Raw genomic sequence first — 26,616 nt, forward strand, 5'->3', positions numbered from 1 at the left:
CTGAACTCCAGAGGGAAATGGTTATGAAAGAAAGATTAAGGCTAAGGACCACATCATTGACCCCACCTATCCCTTGAATGAATCATTGGAGATAAGGTGAAAGGAGAGACATTCACATGAAAGACTCTGTTGGGTTTTTTTTTTGTTGTTGTTGTTGTTGGTGTGTTTAACATGTATATGTATGTATGTGAGTGCATGTGTGTAGGTGCACATGTGTGTGTGTGCATGTGGTATGTGGATGTGCATGTATATGGATCTCAGTGTAGATAGAAAGTGTGAACCTTGAGTGTTGTTCTTCAGGGATCATCCAACTTTTTTGAGACAGAGTCGTTCATTGGCTGGGGGAAGTTGTCTAATTAGGGTCCACTTGCTGGCCAGTGATCCCAGGGATATACTTGTCTCTACCAACCCAGCACTAGTATTATAAGCACGTCACCATATGCAGCATTGGTGTGTATCCTGTGAATCAAAGGCAGGCCTTCATGCTCGCATACTAAGATTTTTACTAATTCAACTAGTTCCCATGAAAGAATTTTTGAAAATTTTAATTTCTTTTATAGGACATACATTATACAGAGTGGTCTGGGGCTTGGAGCAGTCATAAGCAAGTCACCAGCCAGTAATTATGATGTGGAACATCCAAAGGTTTGAGTTTCATCCCTCCTGTGAAGGGTGTGTCACTCCACAAACACTAGCATGAAACATAGTAGAAGGGTATCATCTGTAATAGGAAGGTGAGAACATAAAGACCAATCAGTGCAAGATGAGTGAAACCTCTACTTGTCTATCCCAATGAGCCAATGTTTTACATGACCCTACAGAGGGAACAGAATTTCCAAACTAAGTTTGAAGAAAAGATGCAAAGGAGCCTCTTATCACCATGGTTGTACCTATATCTCAGCATGCACGTGAAACTGGGTTCAGTTACCAGTGCCACAAAAGAAGAAAAGAATCTTAGCATAACAAGCACAAATAATAAGACATCTGATAATTCTTTCTACTTTAAAATAAATAAAAATGCAAGCATGCAAGAACCCTTTTATAAAATTTATGGTCATATTCTGTAGGAGGTATGTTTGTATTATTTTCATATATGAATCCTTAAAGAAATTGTTTTTATTCTGAATAAGAAAAGGGTTACAGGGCTGGAGAGATGGCTTAGCGGTTAAGCACTTGCCTGTGAAGCCTGAGGAGCCCGGTTCAAGGCTCAGTTCCCCAGGACCCACGTTAGCCTGATGCACAAGGGGATGCACACATCTGGAGTTCGTTTGCAGTGGCTGGGGGCCCTAGTGGGCCCATTCTCTCTCTCTATCTTCCTCCCTCCCCCTCTTTCTCTCTCTCTGTCACTCTCAAATAAATAAATAAAAATGAACAAAAATTGAAAAAGAAAGAAAGAAAAGGGTTACAGATTCTCAAAGAAGTGTGTCTGTGGAGACAGTTATTATCTTATCTGATAGCCATGTTTAAGAAGCATGATTTAATTTTATCCATGTTCCCATAAATGTAATCCTTGTATAGTTCAGTGTTTTATTGTCAACAATGATAGATACCTTTTGAAAATTTAAACTTGATTAGTAGAATTTTCAATTTGTTAATTACTTTTCACACTTATGTCAGCAATTTGTATAGTGCTGTAAAGCTTAAAATTCAACATAGTATGTCTGCAAGGCTTTAGTGTGCTATTTTAAAAATGTCTAACAGTGATATTTCCTGTCATAAAAGTATGTAAAAAGCAGAACATTTGATAAAAAGATCATGGTTTGAAACTAATCATTTTAACATTTTCTGCATCCTCTTAAGAATTGCTTACCAGAAAGAGTCCATGAAATATGCATAATCACAATGGTCTTTAATAATATATAGGATTCAGTGCTTATAGCTAGACTTTGACAGTTTACGGGTGGAACATAATGTATAGTCTTTAATTTAGTGTCCAGTTTGGACTTTGGATCTCACACTTGATAAGTGTGTGTCGGACTATATACAGTGCAAAGACCTCATTTTGCTTGCAGATTAAACAGAACAAAAAATTCAGTGCATTTGGGGTATCTTGAAGTTTTTTTTTTTTTTCCTGAAAAATAATGAGAAAACAGCTTTGAAAGAATGCTGCATACTTTTAAGAGCTGTGCAAACTTAAGTTACAGGGTCTTAGCTTGAACCCTAGTGTTTGCTCCACCATTTCACAATGTCACCAGGGTTCAGGATTCTCTAAAGCCTGAATGGAGTCAGAACAGCTTCAGAGGATTCATGCAGAGGATTTGATGGTCTGGTATCTGTGTGCTTTCTAGTGGCTTTAAATGCTTTCTTAGAGGATGGTTGTATGTTCTGATCTTGAGGAAACATTGATCACAAAATGTACTGAGAGGGTAAAGAAAGCTTAGGATGGTAATGCCTACTCACTATTGAACATATATGTATTAATCTGAAAATCTTTAGAATCAATGGGGAGCAGTTTAAAAGCTTGTTATTTTTGCAAAGATGGGGAATGTATTCTAGAGAAAAGAACACACTAGAGTAAGATATTTTATGATGAAACTGTTTTTCTTGTTGTTTGCAAAAGGGTCTTGCTGATAGTATATACTAGCCTGGAACTCACTAAATAGGTTATATTAGCCTTAATCTTATGGAAGCCCTTCTGCCTCTGCCTCTTGTATTGGAATTACTGATGTGATTTAACATGGCTGGATTACAATCTATTATATACTGTCTTCAGTTCAGATCAAGATCAAAAATAAAAGTATTTCTTGAGATTCTCCATTCAAAGTAAAGGAATTAATTTTTGAAAATCCCTAAGGTAGCATGTCTTCATGACTTTAACTTCATTTATAGAATGCATGTATATGGAATTGTAAGTAAAATTACTGATGATGGAATGGTAACCAAGAGCAATTATACAGAGATGAGCAGGAAAAGAATATGGAAAGGGCAAAAGGACAAATGCAGCATATAAATGGAAGGGGATTTGGGGGAAGAGAAATAGGAGGAAAAAGAGAGTAGATAGAAGAGGGAAAAGCAAATCAGCTAAAACAAATTGATTTTGAAAATTTCCAGAATGAATGTTACTTAAATCTCTGTATGTCAACTAATACAAAATAACATTTAATCAAAATATTTCTTGCAGCATAAATGGCAGCATCAATTGTATTTTGATCCTATTTTTCCAATTATCCTACTTTCTATAGACGTCTACTTCTATCTACTATTTATATACATGTCTATGAGTTTATTAATTTATTTTATACAATTGAAAACGTATCTTAGTTGTGGAGTTAGATAGTACATTTTCTTGTAATGCTAAGCAATCATTTTCTAATATAACAGAATCAGTTCTAAGTGTTCCATAGTAAAATTTAAACCTTAATTAGTGTATTCATAATTTTATGATCACCCACTTGATCAACATTAATGTATGCAATTCTTTCAAAAGAGTTTTAAAGTAGCATAGTAAATATATATTGACTCTAGGAGATGGTTAGACATTATGTTCATTATGTTATGTTTGACAAATGCTGAACTATCACTGCATTTATTGTCCATTTTGCCTTTCTGTGTTTGTGTATATGGTACAGTATGTGGTTTGTGTATGTGTTGTGTTTGTGATGTATGCATATGAGTGAACATATGCATCACTCACGCAGCATATTACAGCGGCCAAAGAGAACATTTCAGGTCTTTCTCATTGCTCATTTGAATTGTTTCTTTGACATGCAGTATCTTGCTGCACCTGGAGTGGCTGGTTTTCTCAGTAAAGATGTGTGACCATTGAGCCCAGTGATTCTTTGTTCTCTAGTCCCCACAGGACTGGTGTTAATTCCATATATGGCAATAGACAGCTCTTAATAGGGTGCTGGTGAAATGAATTCAGGGCAAATCCAGCCCTCTCAGGCCCTCATGATTGAGTAGCAAGTGCTCTTGCCCACTGCGCTACTCTTACCCAGCCCCTAATTATACCGGTTCTTGGAAAGGAGGTCGGGGGAATTCAAGGGCAGAGATTACACAAAACTAAAACCACAAGCACTGGCTGGTAAATTTCAAGGCCAAAATTGAGTTACCCACCACAATGAGCTGGTTAACTGCCTGAGGTAGTTTGAATGGATATCCTCTAATAAATTCAGGAGTTTTATTAAAACTTGCAATAGGTGTCACTGTGGGTGGTTCCTAGGATCCAGCCCTAAGGTGTGGGCATGGATCTGGAATTCCATTATAAAGTTGTGCAAAGTTCTGGAGTTTTGTCTGGAGTTCCTGAAATGTGCTTGCTTGCTTTTGGTGCTGTTTGCTTTCTCTCTCTCTTTCTGTGCATGGACCTGTGAAAAGGGAGGGGGGGCGGGGGCAACTTCCACTGCCATTATGGAACTTCCCTTCTATCTGTAAGCTTCAATAAATCCCTTCTTCATCCCATAAACCATGTCTGTTCTGAAGGTTCATCACAGCAAAGTGAGGCGGGATGCTGTAGAATTGGTACCAGATATGGGAAATATTTAGATGAATGTGGCCATGTGGATTCTGTGTTTTTGGAACATGTGTGCTGGAGGACTGGGAAACTTGGTGTTTGCAATTGAATACACCTTCTGGAGAGGAAATCCAAGTTTTATGGCCTATTTTTGATAAAGCTTTGAAAATACTAAGTGCAAAAAAGAACTGTATTTGGAGGCTTGGCTTATGAACTTTCTAAGGGGAAGGAAAGACTGCAGAAAAACTTGTTAGAACTTGGCTACTGAAGGGCTGGCTGCATTCTGCTGCCCAGACCTAGAGAGTTGATCAAGATTAAATTTGCAATAGACTGATGTGTTTTCTAAACATATGAGGCTGAGAAATTTAAGACTTAAAACTGGAGAAACTCAAAGAAATTTAAAATTTACTGGAACAGAGACTGGTTTTAGATTAATGAAGCTGATGCTGTATACTACATTAACAATCTTAAGGAAGATGGCCCAACTAGTTTCCATTAATAGAATGACGAGAATGCCTTCAGTGATCCCACCCCAGAAAGAATGAATGGTAGGAAGGCAAACTTTTGAAATGAGATCTGAAAGAAGAAGGAGCCTGCTTTCAAAGTTATTATTTATTTGTCTCTGTGTTTAAAAATGGGTGTGTCCTGCATACTTGGCATTGTTTCTGGAAGCATGAAAAATGTGTTGAGTGGTCATGACATGCATATGGTTTAATGCGCTTCTGCTGAGACATGGCATACAGGCAGGGTGTTGTTGACTCTCATGAGTAGGCTGGTAAAGCCATTGGGAGATGGACCTTGGTTTTCAGTGGAGACCCAAGGATGTTTACATATACCATGACTGTAAAAGGGCTACTATGGAGGTTGTTGGCTAGGGATAGAAGTTTTCCCTAGCTACTCAGCCCAACTGGAGGGGTGTAATTTGAAAATCCAGAGACTGTTAGTCACAGTTATGATACTAGATGTGAACTGCAGATATTTGGTGTTTGCTTGAGTTTGTTACTGAGTTTGTGTTGTTCCAGTTTTCCTTGTTATGCCTTATATAAGTTGCAAATGTTTACTCTGTGCCTTTATATGTAGAAAATATATAACTTGTTTTGATTTTATAGGACTCACAGCTAAGAGTCTATCCTAAATCTCAAATAAGACTTGGACTTTATAACTATTTTAAGTTGGTAAAGACTGTGAGGACCTTTAGATTTGAACTGAATACAATTTACAATATGAGGTAGTTAGGAATCTATTGGGGGACAGGAACAAAATATGGTAGTTTGAATGGATGTCCACTAAAAAGTTTTGGAGTATTATTAAAGCTTGTAATTTGGTGTTACTGTGGATAGATCCTAGGGTCAGGCCCTAGGGTGTGGGTGTGGAACTGGAATTCAATTACAAAGATATGTAAAGTGTTCTAGCTCTGTTTGGAGTTCCTGAAGTGTGTTTGCTTGTTTTTAGTGGTGGTTGCTTTTCTCTATATATATCCATACACACGTGAAAGGGGAGTGCAACTTCTTCTGCCATTATGTAACTTCCTTTCTGAAAGCTTCAATAAATTTCTTCTTCCTGGGCTGGAGAGATGGTTTAGCAGTTAAGTGCTTGCCTGTGAAGCCCAAGGACCCCGGTTCGAGGCTTGACTCTCCAGGACCACATTAGCCAGATGCACAAGGGGGCGCACGCATCTGGAGTTCGTTTGCAGAGGCTGGAGGCCCTGGCGCGCCCATTCTCTCTGTCTACCTCTCTTCTCGATTTCTTTATGTCTGTGTGCTTGCAAATAAAATAAAATATTCAAAAAAAATTCTTCTTCCTCCCATAAGCTGTGTCTGTTCTGGAGGTTCATCACTGCAATGAGTGACTGCTACACTGCCATAGCTAAAAGGTAAGACCCTATTGCTGAAGACACCATAGACTATGGCCACAGAGCTTTGGGAGACCATGCTAGATCTGAGAGGGAAACCTGTTTCTTTCTGGGTAGCCCTCATAGTGCTGAAAAGTGTTAGGGAAGCTTCTGGGCACATTGGTTGCCAACAGAGTGAATAAGCAGAATATTCTGACAGGTATGAAATCAAGTACCTGGTCAAGAAATACACACCTGTGCAGTAGTGGAACACAGCCTTATGCAGTAACCCACTGTTCTCAGATTGGACAATAGACCCACTCAAAGGGGAAGAAGTTATATCAGATACTAGAAACCAAGGCAGATTCCCAAGGATAGGAAACCAATAGACTTCAGAAAGAACCTCTACTGCTCTTCCACTAAGAAAAGTAGGTATATGTTTCTCAAACATTTTCTTAAATAACTATGCTTATCCACTTTAATCCAAAATGATGACATGAGCAGAGGGTGGACATAACCCCTGGCCAACATAAGGTGGACAACAGGAACAGGAGAATATGCCAAACACTAACAAAGGGGGAGCTGGCTATAATACCTATAAGCCCTCTCCCAATAATACACTTCCTCCAGGAGGCATTAATTCCCAAATCTCCATCAGCTGGGAATCTAGGATTCAGAATACCTAAGTTTATGGGGGACACCCTGAATCAAACAATCACAGGCCCTCAGTGAAATGGGGACAGAGAAAAGGTAATATGGGAGTATAACCTTTACAAAAAGAGAAAGGTGAAATAAAAAGTGACCATAAGTGGGGCTGGAGAGATTGCTTAATGGTTAAGGCATTTGCCTGCAAAGCCAAAGGACCCTGGTTCAATTCTCCAGGACCCACATAAGCCAGATGCACAAGGGGGCACATACATCTGGAGTCCCTGGTGTGCCCATCCTCTCTTTCTCCCTCTCTCTCCCTCTTTCTCAAATAAATAAATAAAATTTTAAAAAAGTGACCATAAGTGATTATATAATAAAATAATGTTGTTATATTCATGTGCTTTCTGTTTTCATTCAATATTGATAAATCATCAATCTTAAGAAATGCACATTTATTATCCTTAACTATCTGCAAATTAGAGTCTTGCCATACTTTAAATGGGCTTAATTTAAGGTAGAGTCTCATAAAACTACAACTAGAGCCAGGTGTGGTGGTGCACACCTTTAATCCCAGCACTTGGGAGGCAGAGGTAGGAGGATCACCCTGAAACTATATAGTGAACTCCAGGTCAGCCTGAGCCAGAGTGAGACCCTACCTCGAATAGGCAAAAAACAAAACAAAACAAAACAAAACAAAATAAAATCCTGCAACATTCTAAAATGCTACTTAGGACTTCTTGCCCATCACAAGCTGGGCTGGGGAAAAGATACAAATCCAAGTTCCTTTTGCTATTGGTACAAATCTTTTTATTTCGCCCCAGAGATTGAAGGTTTCAGTTTCTACATTAAAACTATAAAATGGGAGGGGTTAAGTAGGTCAGTGTTTATTGTGCTTGCATGGAAGCATGAAGACTTGAGTATAATCCTTTGTACTCACATAAAATGCCAGGCCTGTATGGAGGCATGTGTCTGGAATCCTTCTGTTGGAGAGGTGAGGCAAGAGGATCCTCTGAGCTAGCCAATCTACCCTAATTAGTGAGCTTCAGGCTACTGTGAGACCCTGTCTCCAAAAGAGATGAAGGGCACCTGAGGAACAAAGCCCAAGGTGATCTTCCCCATTTACATGTGCAACCATACAAATATAAATGTATATCCATAAAAAATACAGAAATTCCAAGAAGTAAAAAACAGCACTATTTTTTTGAAAACATCCAAATTATGAGAATGTTTTGTAAGATAATTAAATATTTAATGTTTTGTGTCAATTCTCAGTTGTTATATTGTTATAATTGATCCCAGTTAAAATTAAAGAATGTGCATGCATGTGTACATGGATGTAAATAGACTAACAAACTAATCCTTAAATTTAAATATAAAATAAAAGAATAGGCATAGTTTAGACAATCCTGAAAAGGAAGAATATGGGTGAGGAAGGCCACTATATTCTAATATCTATTGCAACACTACAATATTAAATATAGTGTGGTATGTGTGTATAGATACATCATAAACCGAGGTAATAAAATGGTTGGCATAGGAGTAGATACACTTATAAGGGGTAACATATGACAAATAATATACCATAACAGCTTAGTTCATGCCAGAGTCAGAGTTGGTCTTTTCTAGCAATAATGTTGAAGCACATAGATTATCTGGGAAAAATGATATTTTTCATAAACAATGAACAAAATGTACTTCAAATTATTGATCTAAAAGTAAAAAAAAAATTGGGATGAAAAAATGGCTTAATGGTTAAAGGTACTTGTTTACAAACTCTGATGACCTATGTACCTATGTAAAGTACCTATGTAAAGTCAAACACAAAAAATTGTGCATGAGTCTGGAGTTCATTTGTAGCAACAAGATGCCCTAATATGTTCCTCTCTCTCTATCCCTCTCTCTCTCTCTCTCTCTCTCTCTCTCATACATAAATGTTTTAAAGTGAAAAAATAGCTGGTAGGAAAATTATAGAAAACCATGGCAATAAATTAATATTCCTTATAATGAATGTTTATGTGAGTTCATTAATTGAACTACATTAAAAAGAATATCTTTTGATTAGCAAAAGATAACACTAACTGTGCACATTTGTAAGTCACACATATGGAGATGAATTTGCAAATGACTTGTATGCAACATACATATCTTTGAGTATGTACATATAGTATAAAGAAAAATAAAAAGATACATTAAATCAATTCAAAATGAAGGGCTCATGATTTGTAGTTTCATACAAAAGAAAACATACATATTGAAATAAACATTGTCAAGGTGGTTCATATTACTTTCTAGAAAGATGAAATTAAAACCAAAATGAGACTTTACATATCCACTAAGATGGTGAAAAATATAGTCAAAGAAACAAATAATGGCAGGGATATTGAGTAACTAAAGCTCTCTTTCCAATAATGGCGTAAGTATAAATCAGTTTGGAGCATACTTATTGAATCTATGAAAGCCCAATGTAATAAGGAATTGTGCCAGCAATTGTATGCCTGCCATAGAGAAATAATGCACCTATTCACCAATGTCCACATATAAGATCAGTTATGTTCAAAAGTGTTAGGTAAAGCACTGAAAATCCAGTACCACTCAAATATAAAACAGGAACATAGATTAACAAATTGTAACATACTTATAAAACAGTTTTATAATCAGCAGAAAAAGCATATGTGTTATTGCTACACACAACATGAAGTTCAAACAATTTTGCTGAGGGAAAAACTAGACACAGTATTTCTCCATGTGTGTGATCTTTAATACTACAGAAAACTAACGTGGTATGATGGAAGTCAGGGTAGTTGTCACATCTGGGGACTGTGCAATACTCTGGAAGCCAGGATGAGGCACGCTTCTCCAACTGGTGAATGGATATATGCGTATGTAAAATTCCACTGAGCCACAGCTCTGTTGCAATTCAAAGTAAGCTTCTATGTCCAGACTTGCTTGCTTCACTGCTACAAGTAACAGAGTCTTGACTTTGCCTTATAATAAAGGTTCATGTGACCCACATTATTCCTTTTGTGCTTTGCTCCATGATATTTTTCCATCTCCAGATAGATTCTGACATTTTAGCACTCTTCACTAGCTTTCTGACATCCTGCTAGGATTTGCCTCTTTCTGTAAACTGAAATAATCCCTTTCCTCCCACCAGATGTTTTTGTCCTAGCAACAAGGTAATGGCAACATATTCTCTTACCCACCTCTGGTTTGGAACTCCTGGGCTCAAAGTTACCTCCTGCCTCAGCCTTCTGAATAGTTGGAACCACAGGTGCATATAGCCACCCTGTCTAAAACATTCCTTCTAGCCACCATAGATTGCAGCCATAAGATATCATGTGACCATGCTAGAATTGAGAGGGAATGCATTTCTCTCCTGGCCAGTCCTTAGAGTGCTAGAAAGTACTATAAGAGCTGCTAGAGAAAAATAGTTGCCAACAGATTGAATAAGCAGGAGATGCTGCCAGATACAAAGTCAACCAGCTGAGCAAGAACTACACACCTGTGCAATAGTGACACACATCCCATGCAGGTAACTGACTATTCACTAGTTGAACACGAGACCTGCTCATTGCGGGACAAGTCTTATCGGGCCTTGGGAGTCAAGCCAGATTCTCTAGGACAGAAAACCAATAGGCTCTAGAGAGAACCTCACTGCTCTTTATGAAGAATGAATATACACATCAATATATCTCTCTAATGACTAGACTTATCCCCTTTTATTCAAACTGCTCTCACTGTTGTTTGGGGGATCTGTTATATAGTGCAGACAGATGATGGGGAGAGAACCAGGAGACATCAATACATCAAAAAGAGTGCACTGTCTACCATGAGATGGATCACCTCAAGCTCATCTTCTGGGACCCAGAAATTATCTCAGAGGAAGCAATACACAAGTATTGCTCTCATGGGTCATCTGAAAACCAGTTCCAGGCAGATGGTGACAGACACTGTGGTCACTCAGATCTCATCAGAACAGAAATCCAGAGGCTACAGAAAACTCAAAACTAAATCAGATCTCTATCATTCTCACCAAGGCTCAGAGAGCATCATGGAAGAGGAGGTAGAAAGATTGTGTGAGGCTTAGGGTTGATAGCAATAGATTGAGGTACCATGCTGTCCTCCCTCCTTGCACTTCCCCCACAGAGAATAACCAAAGCTGATTGGTCTCCACAATGAATACCAATAACCACACCAATGAACAACCTCAGCAGGATTGTAGTGGGGAACGGAGATAAAAGAGTACAACCTTTATATAAAATATTAATTAAAAAATCCCATTTCAGTGGAATGTAAGATGCCTGTAATGCTTTGCTTTGAACTGTAAAATAATAAATTTTTCTTGTTTAAGTCACTAAGTTGGAAGTGATTTGTTATAGCAACATCTAACTACTAATAAATACACTTATTCAAAATTGGAAATTGGCCTGATTAACATAAACTGGTATGAATCTTACTCTTCAGATATAATTCTATTTCTGTGCTGATTCTGGGTGGCCAATTTTGTCATTAATTATAAGCCATAGCACAAAAGCCGATATTAGTGAAGAGAACACAGATGGAAATTATTTTTCCATCCTGAAAATAACTCACCTCAAATAAGACTGAATGGGAAAGCATTCCAAACTGATGGTAAGCCTGAGACTTAAAATTATCATCCTCACTCAAGGAGTCATGCTCATCTTTGCCCCCCATTATCAGGAACAACTGAGAGTGGACTACTGAAAACAAACAATATTCTCACGGCTTTGAACTGCTGCTGACTCCATTATGACTGGTGCACTCTGCCTGCTGGGTCATGGACAGCTCCTGCTTTATTTATTTGTACATGCCTGAGCTACATTTTAAGGATGAGGAATTTTCAGGGTGTATATTGCCTCTGGTCTACAGCTTATACCTGGAGTGAATTCTTAGAGACTGGGATTGTACACACACACACACAGACACACACACACACACACACACACACACACACACACATCTATCTATCTATCTATCTATCTATCTATCTATCTATCTATCTATCTATCTATCTATCTATCTATATGTGGCAGGAAGTAAATATTGAAGATAAGTCATGCCAGACAAAAATTCTTATCTAAGCATGAACACTCTAGTAATAACAAATGAAACCTGGCTGTATTCTGTCCAATATCACACTGGTGGTAATGTAAGCCTGGAAGACAAGAAATTGCCTGAGGAAGATTTTCAAATGAGGCTTGATTTGGCAAGTCCTTTGGTATTTGTTGTAAAAACAGAATTTTACAGATGACCATTCATTCCCCAGATGCCACAGTAAGGACTAGTGCTAAGAGATATTTTTCTCTAATGGCAACTGTGGCAATGACATGTCAGAGTAAATTGAACTTGTATTTATTCTAAATCAAGGTTCATAGTTTTCCACATTTTAGAAGAGAAAAATAGATTATTGATTTGGCCAGAAAGAAAGGGCTATTGTGTATTGTTAACACAATAATGAAAGAGGGTAAGACAAGAAACATTCTACAAAGAAATTTGAGATGTTATTTCAGTATAAACAGCAAATAATAACTCAAAAATTGGGATAAAAGAAAAACAATTTTTGGGAAAAAGTTAAGCTTAAGCAAAAATACTTTCAATTTTATTGTTGTAATACTCAAGAACATTACTGCTAGAACATGAATTTATTTGAGAAACATTAGTTTCACACATTCCCTATGCTCATTACCCTCATAGGCAGTAATCTTTCCTATGAGCATAATGGGGAAATACCAGAAATATCTCCAGTTATTTCAGTTTGAACAGTAGAATATGTGCTTATTCAAAGATAGCCAGTTGCAACAAGTGAGTTAAGTATATAGCTTGGAGAATCAATTGAATCACAATAGATGAGTAATTAATACTGTGATGTACATTAACAACATAAACTTGGTGTCTTTTCTAATCATAATTTGCAGATATATCTAACTGGAAAAATAATGTACATGAATGTAGCACTCATTGTTCTATAAGTATAGGAACTTAACGAATTTGTGATCTTCAGATGGATGAGGTGACTCACACTTAAAATTCCAACACTAAGGAGGCTAAGGTAAAAGAATTCTCATACATTTGAAGCCACTGTGGGCAGCAGAATGAATTTTAGGTCACCCTGAGCTGCAGAGTAAGGCTTAGTCCCCCAGAAATAAAAGAAACCAAAAAAAGAAAAGACAAAGAATTTTTGATCAAAAACAAAGTAAAATAAAAACAGAAACTGAGTTAAATGGCTTAATGAAAACTTTATGAAATTTTATATGGATTATTAATCATTTAATACTATGACTTCCCTAAGATGTTTCACAGAATAGAACTGGATATAGTTGACAGCTATATGGCTGCAGAAATGATAAGATATTTGATAAATATAGGCACTATTGATTGTGAGTAAAATTATGGACTATAATGCTTGTGATTAACACAATAAAAAAAATAACATTTATGGGTAAAGCAGGCATAGCACCAGGCACTGTGGATAATTGGGGTTAGGAAAGGGTAGAAAAAAGCCCACATTCTAGGAAAGCTTTAGCCATACTCTTAATATTCAAAACAGAATTAGTTTGTGAAATCAAATACAAACTCTGTTATTGCTTTTGCAAAAGAAATCAACATTCTAAGTGCTGCATGGAATCTTTAATAATTTCTGAATTAAATGGTGCATTAAAATCTAAAGATATCTTTATTCTCCTATTACTCTCAAAGGTGGCATTATGAATGACAATTATCACAAAGTGCTACAGGGCCCAATATGTCATAGAACTAAGTGCTGAAAGAAGAGAGCTGGATGTGCATGGGTGAATTAGGGTGGTTTGTATCAAAAAAAAAAAAAAAGTTCTGTTATTTGACACTTGGGAAGCCTCTTCCATTTCCACTCCAGTCCTATCTGCTTGTCATGTCAGGAGAGATAATTGTCATGATGCTAAAAGACTGTCCAATCATAACCATCACCCCAAAGAAGTTATCCTATATTTGCTTGTGGCTACAGTTACAGTTGGAGAAGAAAAATAAAATATATATATATATATATAATAGAAAAATCTATAGTACATTTATTATCTTTCTGTAAATTGCTATGAGTTTTTTTTTTAATTATATTTGAATTCTCACCTGAAAAGAGGACATGTTACCTCACAGCCTTGGGATGCTAACAGTGCTAAGGGTTATGTGCCAAAGAAGGATGATTTTATATGCCTGGTAGAACCCATATTTGTCAAATGCTCTGTCTTGAACAGCCTAGAGAGATGGCTCATTGGTTAATGTGCTTCATTGCAAAGCCTGATGGTCTACGTTCAATTTTACAGACAAGACAAGTGCACAAAACAGCATATGAATCTGGAGTCCATGTGCAGTGGCAAGAGGCCTTGGCGCACCCATTTTCCTCTCTTTTAATTGCTCACTCTCTCTCTCTCTTTTACTCTCATTTTAAACAAACAAACAAAAAATGCAAATAACTTGGACAACAACCAGTCAATAGCTTCATAGCTTCTATCTCTATATAACTGCTAAAAATTTTCAAGTGCAAACATTTTGAAATATCTCCAAAGAGGATGCTTTAATATATTGGCAGACCTATCAATAGAGAATCCTTAATGAGTGTCCACTTCTTTTGTGTCAAGGCACATCTGTCTTGGCTCAGTCTGAACTTGCTGAGCCATGGCACATCCTTGTCATGAATAGGCTTGGCCCTGGTGCTTCCTAACTCACTCGGGAATTTTTCCACCTCACCTCCTACTGCTAAGTTGCCTCCTGAGCCCTCAAGGTTATACATAGCCTGTCATTTTCCACAGTGGCAAATACAGACTAATCTGAGATGCCTCAAAAGCCAGACTTTAGTGCAAATGTGGGTGTTCCTAGGAAAGACATTCTGTTCAATATGAAAATAAACCTTTCAAGAAAGAGAGCTGTATTATTGCAGAAAGAACTATTTTGCAAAAGCATGAACTCCTTGAACTAGGAAACATTAAAGAGGATGTGGACTACTATTTGTGAGGGACATAAGGTGGATTCCAGCTTGAAAGGGAAATTGGCTTAGTGTTTTCTGGTTTACCTCCTTGAAGATTTTATTTCAGGCATTTAAATTTTTTAATGAAAATTATATAGTTGGCATTTTAATGTTTATTTTGAAAATTAATTTTCTTACTAAAAGTCATACTGGAAAGGACTTATTAGTGTGTTAATAGAGAAATTGAAATAATTTTTGGAAGAATTTATGGTTTTTATTGCTAACCTTGATCAAGTCTTAATAAAGGGGAATGCCTAGAAGAGTTCTCAGTAGTATCTTCTATGGAGACTTCTATGAGAAATATGCCAAATAATTCCAGCAAAATCTCTAAACAAGATATGTTGTTATGGACAAAACGTTCATAGTAACTTAATCTTGCAGTTACTTTTATCTTTCCAACATTAATGCCATGCAGCATAGACTTAGGCGTGCTTCTATAGTATCAATACTGTAGCCCCCTCCGAAATCACTACTAGTGTTACCTGTGTTTTTGAATTCTTTCTTCATCTCTACCCACTTAGTCTCTTTGAAATGGTAGTAATGCTGCCTGCATTTCTTTAAATTTACCAACAAAGAAATTCAGATGCTGAATATCCTAGAGTATCAAAACTTTACTTTTGTTCACTGTTCAAGAATAAAAAAGAAAATGAGAGGATTCAGCATAACTGTACCAATGAAAGTTTTACTTTCAGTACTATAAACTGTTTCTAGGTTACATGGACCATACACCACCTGACACCTTTTTTCCAAACAACAGGTACAAAGGAGGGAGGTAGAGACTGGGTGAGATTACATTTCAAGCTTCCTGAACATGTTGTGTGTGTGTGAGATGTGTGGGCGGTATGTAAATATATGTGTTCACATGTGAGGGTAGGTCATGCTACAGTACCTATGATTAGGTCAGAAAACAACCTCAACTGTTGATACTCACTTTTTCTTTCATTATTCATGTACTAATTCACCAGATTTGTGGTCTGTGAGTTTCTGTCTGGGACCTTCTCTTTCTCTACCTCCCATTTTGCCATAGGTGCATGGGGACTAGAGAAGTCCACTACTGTTTTGGCTCTTGTGTAGGTTCTGGGAATCCACACTCAGGTGCTCTCACTGACAGGACAAGTGCTTTATCCATTGATACACTTTCCCAGTGTCTCAAATTAACCTATTATTTTTGCTCATTTTTATTTATTTATTTGAGAGCAACATAGAAAGAAAGAGGCAGAGAGAGAATGGGCATGCCAGGGGCTCCAGCCACTGCAAATGAACTCCAGATGTGTGCGCCATCTTGTGCCTCTGGCTTACGTGGGTCCTGGGGAATTGAGCCTCGAACCAGGGTCCTTATGCTTCACAGGCAAGCGCTTAACTGCTAAGCCATCTCTATAGCCCAACTGACTTAATTTTAATGCTGCATGTGTGTATAATGGAAAATGTATATTTATTATGTACTACAGTGTCTAAATATTCTTGGTTTACTTTTTCCTATTTTATGTGTGGTTTAAAATATATGAAGAAAGAGTTTTGGCATTAGCATAATATAAAGATTTTGCTAATAAAATAGCAAACTCTCTAATCTTCCTAAATGTTGCATTAAAAAAAGTATTTTGGTGTCTCAGAGCTTTTGTATGGTAGTTGCTTCATTTTTTGTGTAGGTAAGTGGTATATGTGCATGTGTATATTAATAATCACATGTGTGGAGGCACAAATGTGTGTGAGCCTGCTTATGGAGCCAAAGTCTGTTGTCAGGTGTCTGTCTTGATTACTTTTCACCTTATTTATGCAGACAAAGCCTCCTAATAAACCAAGAGCTCACCAGTTAGCTAGTTTAGTTAGCCAGCTTGCCCCTGGAATCCCGTCTTTGCTTCCTGAATCCTGGGATTAGACAAGATGTCATATCTGCCTGGCATGTAAGTGGGCATTAGGGATAGAACTCAGGTGTTCATACTTGATCAGTGTGGTGGTTTGGTTCAGGTGTCTCCTATAAACTTAGGTATTCTGAATGCTAAGTGCCGAGCTGATGGCAGTTTGGGAATTAAAGCCTCTTGGAGGCAGTATATTTTTGGAGGTGGACTTATAAGTTTTATAGCCAGCTTTCCCTTTCCAATGTTTGGTGCTGTTTCCTGTTGTTTTCCACCTAATGTTGGTCAAGAGGCGATGTCCACCTTCTGCTCATGCCATCATTTTGCACTGCCACCATGGAGCTTCCCCTTGAGTCTGTTAGCCAAAAGTAAACCTTCTTTCCCTCACAAGCTGCTCTTAGCCAAGTGTTTTCTGCCAGCAATGTGAACCCGACTACAACACTCAGCAACTGCTTTACCATGTTAGCCATTTTTATATCCCCCCCCAAGACACTTCCTATTTAATTCGTTGCTGCCAGAAGGTGAAGAATATACTTTGAGATTTATTTATTTATTTATTTGAGAGTGACAGACATAGAACGAGGCAGAGAGACAGAGAGAGAATGGGTGTGCCAGGGCTTCCAACCACTGCAGACAAATTCCAGATGCATGTGCCCCCTTGTGCATCTGGCTAAATTGGATCCTGGGGAATTGAGCCTCGAACCAGGGTTCTTAGGCTTCATAGGCAAGTGCTTAACCGCTAAGCCATCTCTCCAGCCCACTTTGAGTTTTTTTTGTTTGAAATAATTTCTTATTTAAAAAGATTGAACAACAATTGATTGTTGCCTGATATTTTCAAGTGTAATAGAAACAGGTCAAACAGTAAGAGCCAGAAAACAATGGAGGAACTTCCTGGGCTAACCCGGCCTGAAGATTGAGTGTTTGCCTACATTTCATGAGGTAGACTCCACTCCACCAAGGGATTACACAACAAGATGAGGAAAGATATGTCTGAAGCCACTTGAATAGGCCAGCACTGTGGAAAATGTAATAAACATGTATAATGAAGGCAGTGTATTCTTTGGAAGGCTTGTGGACAGGCTAATGTCAAAGTAACATCAGGCTTCAGACCTTCAAGGAAAGTCAATTATTGCTGTAGTAATTCCTTCATATCTATTTCTTACCCAGTTTCATCAATGCCATTTATAAAGTATGAACGGTGAGAAGAAAGGGTGTCCAACCCGGAGAAGCTGGCACATAGCCATAGAGACGATTATTTAGCACTGACCATGTACAAGGGACTAATGTCCTCAGGTTATCAAATACCTACTGGCAGATGAGCAGAAGGAAGACAAACAGAGCCAGTGTGGAGTGAGGATTGTTGTGATACTTCGGTATCCATGGTGAAAGACATAATGCTAAAGCCTAGGGCTGCATCTCATGCGAATAAGTTTCTTTCATCCATTCTCAAGATACTAACTGAATACATATTCTATGCTTATCACTCTGACAAAAGTCCTATGGGAAAGGCAAAGAAATGGCAACTGTGGTTTCTGCCTTACAATTCAGGTGGATTTGAAAACAGGTGGTAAAATAATTTACAATCCAAACTTAGAAACTCTCGAGAACAGAAGCTATTCCTAAATCCTAATATAAAATTGAATTAAGAACAACAGTGTGTAATAATTTATATTGATTGTCAGCTTGACAGAACTGAGTTACCTGTTAGTGATTATCTAAATTATTTTAGCCTCTGAACATGCCTGCATGGGATTATCTTGATTAGATTAATTGAGTTTAGAATATTCCTTTTAACTGTGGAAGACACCATTTCATAGGCTGAGATTCTAGACTGTATAAGAGAGAGAAAGAGAGAGAGAGGAAGGGATAGAGAGAGAGAGAGAGAGAGAGAGAGAGAGATATTGAAGGCTTTGCACTGGTATTCTTTGCTGTCTGCTTCTATACAGTGGGCTGAATGTGACCAATTTTGTCTCAAGCATCTGTGTACATGTCTAGTGAATCTTGAGTGACTAAAACCTGGAATCCAAACTGAAATAATTGTGTCCTTAATGACACTAGTTTTTGTAATTGAGGTAACTAATACACAGGGTAAAGTAACTATAAAAGAGGATAAAAGGAAGATGCTGCCATGAGGCAAGGAAATGAACATTATGTCAATGAATTAGAAACACACAAGAAGAATGAATTTCTTTAAAAGGAATCAATTTTGTACTAGAGGAGAAAAAACTAAAACGAGGCATCAAAACTTACACTGACTCTAAATATATACATACTGGAATGGCTGAAACTCAAAACCTTGAGAAAAGCAGGTACTATGGTGGATGTTGAGCCAAGGGAGCTCAAATTCATGGCTGGTGGAGATACAACAAATTTAGATGTGTCCTATCAGACACTAGCTTAACAGTTTCTTACACAATTAAATATTCTCTTACTATAAAATCAGCAATTATACTCCTTGATGGATTGAAAATCTATGTCCACAACAACCACAACACAAGTTTAATTAAAAACTTATGTCCACACTAAATCTTGCACAGAAATGTTTATAGCTGATTCATTTATAAGTACAAAACTTAGAATCAACCAATACTTTCCTCAAAGGCAATTAATAAAATGCCGTGCATCTCTATAACAAAACATTATTCAGCAATAAAATAAATGAGCTATGAAAAGTTGCTTGTATTAGTATCTAAAAAGGGCAAATCTGAAAAGCTTACATACTGTATGATTACCAGTACTAGACAATTGGAAAAAAACAAAACTCTGAACACAGTAAGAAGATCTTATTATGTTTCCATGGCTCAGGGGCAGAAAGGGCTAAATAAGTGAAACACAGAGGTGTTTTATTATAGTGACAGTGGAAATATTCATGTGATGTTGTATATTAGAAAAGCCATCAGAATGGAGCAGGAATTCCAGTGCTAACTATAAGCTTTAGCTAATAATGATATATTAACAATAGGTCACTGATCTAACAAGGACAACAGCCGCATTAATGTTGACATCAACAGGATAGGGAGGAGAAGGCTTATATGAAAATTCTATATTTTACAACCCTCTTTAAAATAAAAATCTATTAACTATAAGAAAGGTAAACCAAGCTCTGGGTTATTAGCATTTCATGATTATAGGAGGAAACCAAATATGCCAAGAAGTTTAAAAAGATCCAAGGGGCAGGTGTCTCCACAGAGTACAAAACAGGAAGGGGGAAGAGCGATTAATTTTTTGTTTATTTTTATTTATTTATTTGAGAGTGACAGACAGAGATAAGGAGAGAGAGAGAGAGAGAGAGAGGGAGAGACAGAGACAATGGGCATGCCAGAGCTTCCATTCACTGCAAATGAACTCCAGATGCGTGCACCCCCTTGTGCATCTGGCTAACGTGGGTCCTGAGGAATAGAGCCTCGAACTGGGGTCTTTAGGCTCAAACCAGGGTCCTTAGGCTTCACAGGCAAGCGCTTAACCTCTAAGCCATCTCTCCAGCCCCAAGAGATTAATTTTAAAACATGTTGATAAAAGAAAATATAACCAACCACATTCAAAAAGTTTCTCTTATATCCTCCATTGACTTTTATGACTCCAAGGACACACTCAGCATTCACAGTGAATAAATCACAGCAAGCATATTCATGTTGCATTGACAGTGGAATTCATGAACAGACAGGTTCTGAGAATATAATCAGGGTTAAAAGACAGGTACAGGTGACCTAGAGCATCAGTATGAAGGGGAAAGGCTACGTGGACCTGCATAAGCCAATAGGCATTTACCCTAAAAGCTCCATGTCTCAGTTCAGAAATATTTGCTCAACCATGTTTATAGCTGCTCAATTCATAATAGCTAAAAACTAGAATCAAACCGTGTGCCCATCATTGGATGAATAGATAACCAAGATGTGGTATATCTACATGTTGGAATTGTACTCAGCAGTAAGAAAAAGAACATTGAAATTTGTAGAAGAATAGTTGAACTGGGATCAGATCATTCTAAGTGAACTCACACAAGCACAGAAAGACAACCATCACATGATCTCACTCATCTGCAGTTCCTAACCTGGAGCAGCCCAAGTTGCTAACATAACTGAACAGAATCTTGAGGCTTGGACAATAGGGAGGGTAGGGCTTGGGGGAAGGGAAAGGGTAGGGGCACGAAATTGAACTGGAATTGAACTGGTACTATAAAATTCTATGTCCTGGAAGGCAGACTAAAAGGAGGAGCCCTCAAGAAGACCTCAGAGAGAGCACCTGAGTTGAAGGGCCCTGGAGAGAATGAGATGAACCTAACCTCACACTTCTCCTGTTTCTCTTTCTTCTCTGGCTTTTCTTTTCTTTTCTTTTCTTTTCTTTTCTTTTCTTTTCTTTTCTTTCTTTTTTTCTTTTCTCTTGGTGCTGGCCTGTAATTCCTTGTACCAGGACATGGTCTACATCCACAATGAGCTGTTGATCAGAGAGACCTACTAGATCTCCCAAAGTAAACAAGACAGACCTCTGACGGCGCACTTGATTATGCACCAGAGGTTAATGGTAAGATTCTACTGCTAAAGATACCAAACATGTTGGGATGGACCATGGAAAGACCTGATTGGAATCCAGAGGGAAGCCACTCCCCAGACATTTAGCCCTTTTGGTGCTGGGAGGTGCTATATGAGCTATGGGAGGAGAGTGGCCAACATCTGTTCAAGCAACTCAAAGTCTAAGTGACTCAGAAGCAAACAACTTGATGTGATGCTCACCCTTGTGCAATAGTTGCACATAACCATGATGGGTTACCAACTGCTCTTGGATTGGCTAACATATTTGTTCAATGGAAAGGTAACCATATCTGGAACTGGGAAACAAGTCAGAATCATATGCAGATAATGATTGTACTTTCTATTGTCAAACTCCCACTAACCTTAGGTTATAAGAATCTAAACCCTTATAATTCTCTCTAAATTAATAATGGTTATCCCATTTAACTGGCGCTGACTTCACTCTCAGTTGGAAAATCTGCTTCTCTTTTTCAGATGGGAACTGGACCTGAGGAGATAAGCGACCCAATGTGCTCCACCTGGCTCCAGCTGAAACCACAGTGGCATTGGGGAAATGAGCAAGAGTGCTGCTTTCTTAGTTAAGCTGATATCAGCACAAGGGTGATGGAGAAAGATACTGAGGACACTCAACACTTACCAAACAAGAAATCCAGAGGCTCCTAAGTGCCCTCATTGAAGTAGACTTAAAATTCTCCCAGCATGGCTCAGGGAATTTTGCAGAAGAGGAGGCGGAAAGTTTGTTAGAGCCACAAGTTGGGACATTTGCACAGAGACACTGCCTTTCCCTCCACCCCACAATACATGACCCACAATCCCCACAGGGTTGACCTGCATCCCCAATGAAGAAGGTCTCTTCAGAAAAGGGGCAAGAAGGAGGGAAAGGATGGTACTAAATGTGATGTTTACTTACAAAATATGTCCACATCTAATAATAAAAATAAATAAATTTAAAAGTCACTTCATAAACAGCAGACTATATTTTCATAGATTAAAGTTCAAACCGTACTTCATGTTGGATCTGTTCCTCACTCTTCTGGTTGCCTTCCCTAGTAGTTTAGGGCATTCTCACCTTCAGGCTGTTCTCAATACATTTTTTTTTTTTTAATCAATAGGAGAATTAGCTTTGCCTTCTAACTAGTATTGCACTAAAACTCTTTTTTGTTCTTTTATCAATCTCTGTTCTTTTTATTTACTTCAAATAGTGCTGAATATCTTCCTTGGGTTATTAGTAGAATTTGGGCTTAAGTTCCACTAAATCCATCTCTGTTATAATAAATCCAACTCTCCCCTCCACCCCCACAACAAAGAGAGAAGTTAAATAGAGTGCCTTTTGTCCCCTCCAAACCAGCAGGTGCTTAGTGCTTTTGATTTTATAAAGCTTCTTGTTAGCATGAAGATTATTTTGCATAAAATTACCTGTTCATCAGACTAGAAAAATTTGGCTATTCTGAATTCTTTTAGTAAATTGAGCAAACACAAAAACCGGTTTCCTCAGGATTTAAAACTAAGGTCTCTGGAATCACACTGTGAGTTTAGATTCCTTTTCCATCCAGTTGCACACAGTGGTTGGAGCATCAAAGAAAATTTAATATTCTTCTATTTTCTCACCAGTAAAATAGGGTACAGACATAGTTTAATTTGTGGAACAATTCTGATGATTGAAAAGGAATAAAATGCATACATTTTATTATAATTAGAAATATTATTTTCTTTGCCACAACTAAAATACCACTATTACTTAATGGCCCATACGAAAGGTGGGATGTCTTGAGAAATGGTGCAATGCCAGTGATTACAAAAAGCCATACAATTTCCAAGTTATCATGGGAAATTACATATCTTAATATAGAGGCTAAAGTAGTCCTCATGGATGTCAAAACTGAAGAGTAGCTCTGAGGTCCCAGATTGTGTATGGTTGAATTGGCCCAGAAACAGCCATTAATTCTTGCATGAAAGTGGACCGCAAAATTTTGGGAACTTCTGGTAAATAGTGTTAGATATTTGTGGGCTCTGGTTTTACGCAGGCATGAGTCCAAACCCCTGCTCTATTACTTACAACATTGTATCGAATTATTTAACTTCACCACAATGTACTCTTGAAATAGGAATAACAATCATTCTTATATGCTAAGATTTTTGTAAAGGTTCAATGAGAGAATTTCTATCAAACCTTAAATGCAATGCTGAGCAAATGGTCAATAACTATTACTTGTTAGCCATGGTGACAACATGCTGCCTCTTCTAGGGGTCCAGTGTGCATGCCTTGTAAGGAAAAGGCATGACATTTAGGGATAAGTTCAAAACATCATAGACCCTATATAAAAGATGATACCTTTTTCTAAAAATGTTCAAACTTGAAGCATATGTCGGATGGAATAAATTGTTGTTCCTGGGAATATGAATATTTCTAGAGATATTAGCTCTTAAGGTCAGTATTACCTCACCATGTGGGGTTCTCTTTATACATGAACTTCCTTTAATAGACTGTATATGTGTTTAGTGTATGTGTGCACATGTTTGTGTTCATTCTTATGTTAGGGAGTGAGAAAATTTATTTGTAGTGATCTTTTTTAATATCTTAGAACTTCTTTTATATAAACATTTCAAAATAATGTATTTTACAATAGAAGATAAGCCCTGGAATCATGATAATATGGAAAAGAGATGAGCTCTAAGTTATAACTTCATTATAATCTAAAATGGAAATATTCTATGTCATCTTTATTTGTAATAATACAAAAGCTGGCACTTAATCAAAACTAAAACCAGGACCCTTAATTTAAATGTATGTTCCTGTCATGTTTCCACCAATGTGGTGAATGAAAAGCTCTCCTTCCATCACGATGCATCTCCATGCTGTAGAGCAATTTGTCTTGTGGCATCCATTAAAGGACTGCATCAACATCGAACAAGTTAGCACACTATTAAGCTCCATAAATCATCATATTTAGTAGATGGTGCAGATGAGAAGCATTAATGGGGCTTGAATTTGTTTCAGGTATTTGGAACTCGTGTCATTCAGTCACCAATTCACATTAAATAGATAATGAAATAACTTTACAAGTTGAAAAATATATTAACCATCTTCTCTCCATACAAAATACATCCAGTGCTAAACTAATGCTAAAGTAAGGATACTGTTAGGTTCCTGTAGACTACTAGACTTCTAGAATGCACAGCCAGCATAGCTACCTACACCTGTTGTTTAAAATCTCATCCAATCTAAATTGTTAGGGCTGGCACAAAATTCTCTGTTATGCACCCTCCATTTCAACAATGATAGAAGATTACAGACATCTACATTTAGATAAAGGACTCAGTTGAAGGGTGAAAAAGGGACAATTATATTAAAGAAGACTGTGCTGGCTCAACTCTAAGGCTTGTTTGGTAATGAGGGAGGCCATACCGAGTGCCATTAAGACAGCTGACTATTTTTCCCTAAACAGAAGAAAAAATATTTCTTAATGTCTTTAATCACAGCTTGATTTTGGAAGTAATATCAAGCTCACTCTCCTTTTCCCATAGCTCTCCTAGCTTATTTTCTGCTCTAGGATTCACTAAGTACAAGGTACCATATGCCATATTTTTTGCCACAATGTTTCATGTAACCTGCTAAAATGTCTGTCTTTTAAATATGGCCTTACAATTTTTGGAAGAGAAATGACCATTTATTTTGTAGAGAAAGATTACTGACATGGGTTGATCTGATGCTATTTTAGGACTAAATATTATTAGGCAGAGATACCACAGGAATGAGATTCTACCCATCACAGGACATCACATAATAGATGCAAGATGCTAATATTGATGACATTAAGTTTAACATTTAGTTAAAGTGATCTTTTACCAAGTTTTTCCACACTAAATGTATACTTGTGTCAGAGATGTCATGGAATGATTTTTTGTCTTGACTTTTAGGATTAGTTCTACATTGCTTATGGGCTTTCATTGGCTGGATTTGAAGATTGTCTTTAGAATGTTGTTTCTACTTCCCTTGGAATCAAAGTTCATGCTTAAGAATCAAAGTCTTTTCTATGTAATAATCCTTTCAAACTAAACTTTTCTCATCTCTTTTTCTTAGTTCATTTTAATGTGAAATTCTCAGAAGTACTCAGAGTGTGAAATTCAGCAACGCAAGACAGAGATTGAGAAAAACAATTATGCATGGGAGCTCTATATCAATTCAATTAGTAAGCAAAATGATGATTAAGCATCTGGGAATGATAGAATGAGTAAAATAAATAAGCTCTAATAAAAGGAATATATCTGATATCAATATTCTTAGAAAATAAGGGTGAAAACTCCAATTGGTCTTAGTAAAATATTGAAGATTGCAAATCCATGAACTTCAGGCTATTTTCCCAGCTGAAGATGAGTAACCATTGCTCGACATCTCCCTGTATTTATAGACAGTACATTCTTTAGCAGTGTCATATTTTGACTGCACCTATTACAGTGACACTCAAATGAGTTGAGATAGCAATTTCCTCTGTGAGTCTTAAAGGCTATGCAAATGCATTATTGAAAATTTTACCAGATTTTTTCAGGTAAAATACAATACTTTCTCAGAAGGCACAAAAAACAAACATATCAATAGATAAAATGAACAACTGAAGAAAGAACCCTAACATTATTTTGAAAAACAAATTACAATGCAAACTGCCTAAACTAAAATAATGCAGTCTAACCTTGATGTGTATTTGAGGTCTAAGTTTAATTTGTTCTGTTTTAGATGTATATGAGTATAGCAAACATTTTGTTATTTTTTGAGGCAATCCCAACAGACTGGCCTTTTTTATTTTGTTTAAATGTGAAAGAGTGACAGAGGAGAGAGACAGATTGAATTAGTGTAAAAAGGCCTCCAGCCACTGTACATGAACTCCAGACACTTGTGCCACCTTGTGTACATGTATGACCTTGCACAATTGCATTACCTTTGTGCGTCTGGCTTACGTGGACCCTGGAGAGTCAAACATGGGTTCTTAGGGTTTGCAGACAAGTGCCTTAATCACTAAGTCATCTCTTCAGCCCTGGAAAACACTTTTATACTTCATTTTGGACCTGGTATTTGAGTCACTGAATGAGAGTCACTATACTATTTCACAATGACAATTATATTGGCAGACAACTATCTAGATTTTAATAAAGCTTTCAAAACTACCGTTTGACAAATGGTAGTTCTTAAGTTAACAACAATCTCAAAATGAAATTATAAATCAGGCTGTAGAGTTTTATTAGCATTTACCTCACTGATGAATCACTGAAGGCCTGAAATGGGGCCTTTCCAG

At 37.3% G+C, this 26,616-nt stretch overlaps 1 protein-coding gene across 1 annotated transcript in view; it reads right to left on the reverse strand.

Annotated features, from left to right (window-relative positions):
* Xirp2 (xin actin binding repeat containing 2) overlaps nucleotides 1-26,616 on the reverse strand; it is a 325,028-nt gene that overhangs the window by 292,413 nt on the left and 5,999 nt on the right. The window lies entirely within an intron of this gene.

This window comes from Jaculus jaculus, chromosome 4, assembly GCF_020740685.1.
Source record: "Jaculus jaculus isolate mJacJac1 chromosome 4, mJacJac1.mat.Y.cur, whole genome shotgun sequence".
Lineage (NCBI taxonomy): Eukaryota > Metazoa > Chordata > Mammalia > Rodentia > Dipodidae > Jaculus > Jaculus jaculus.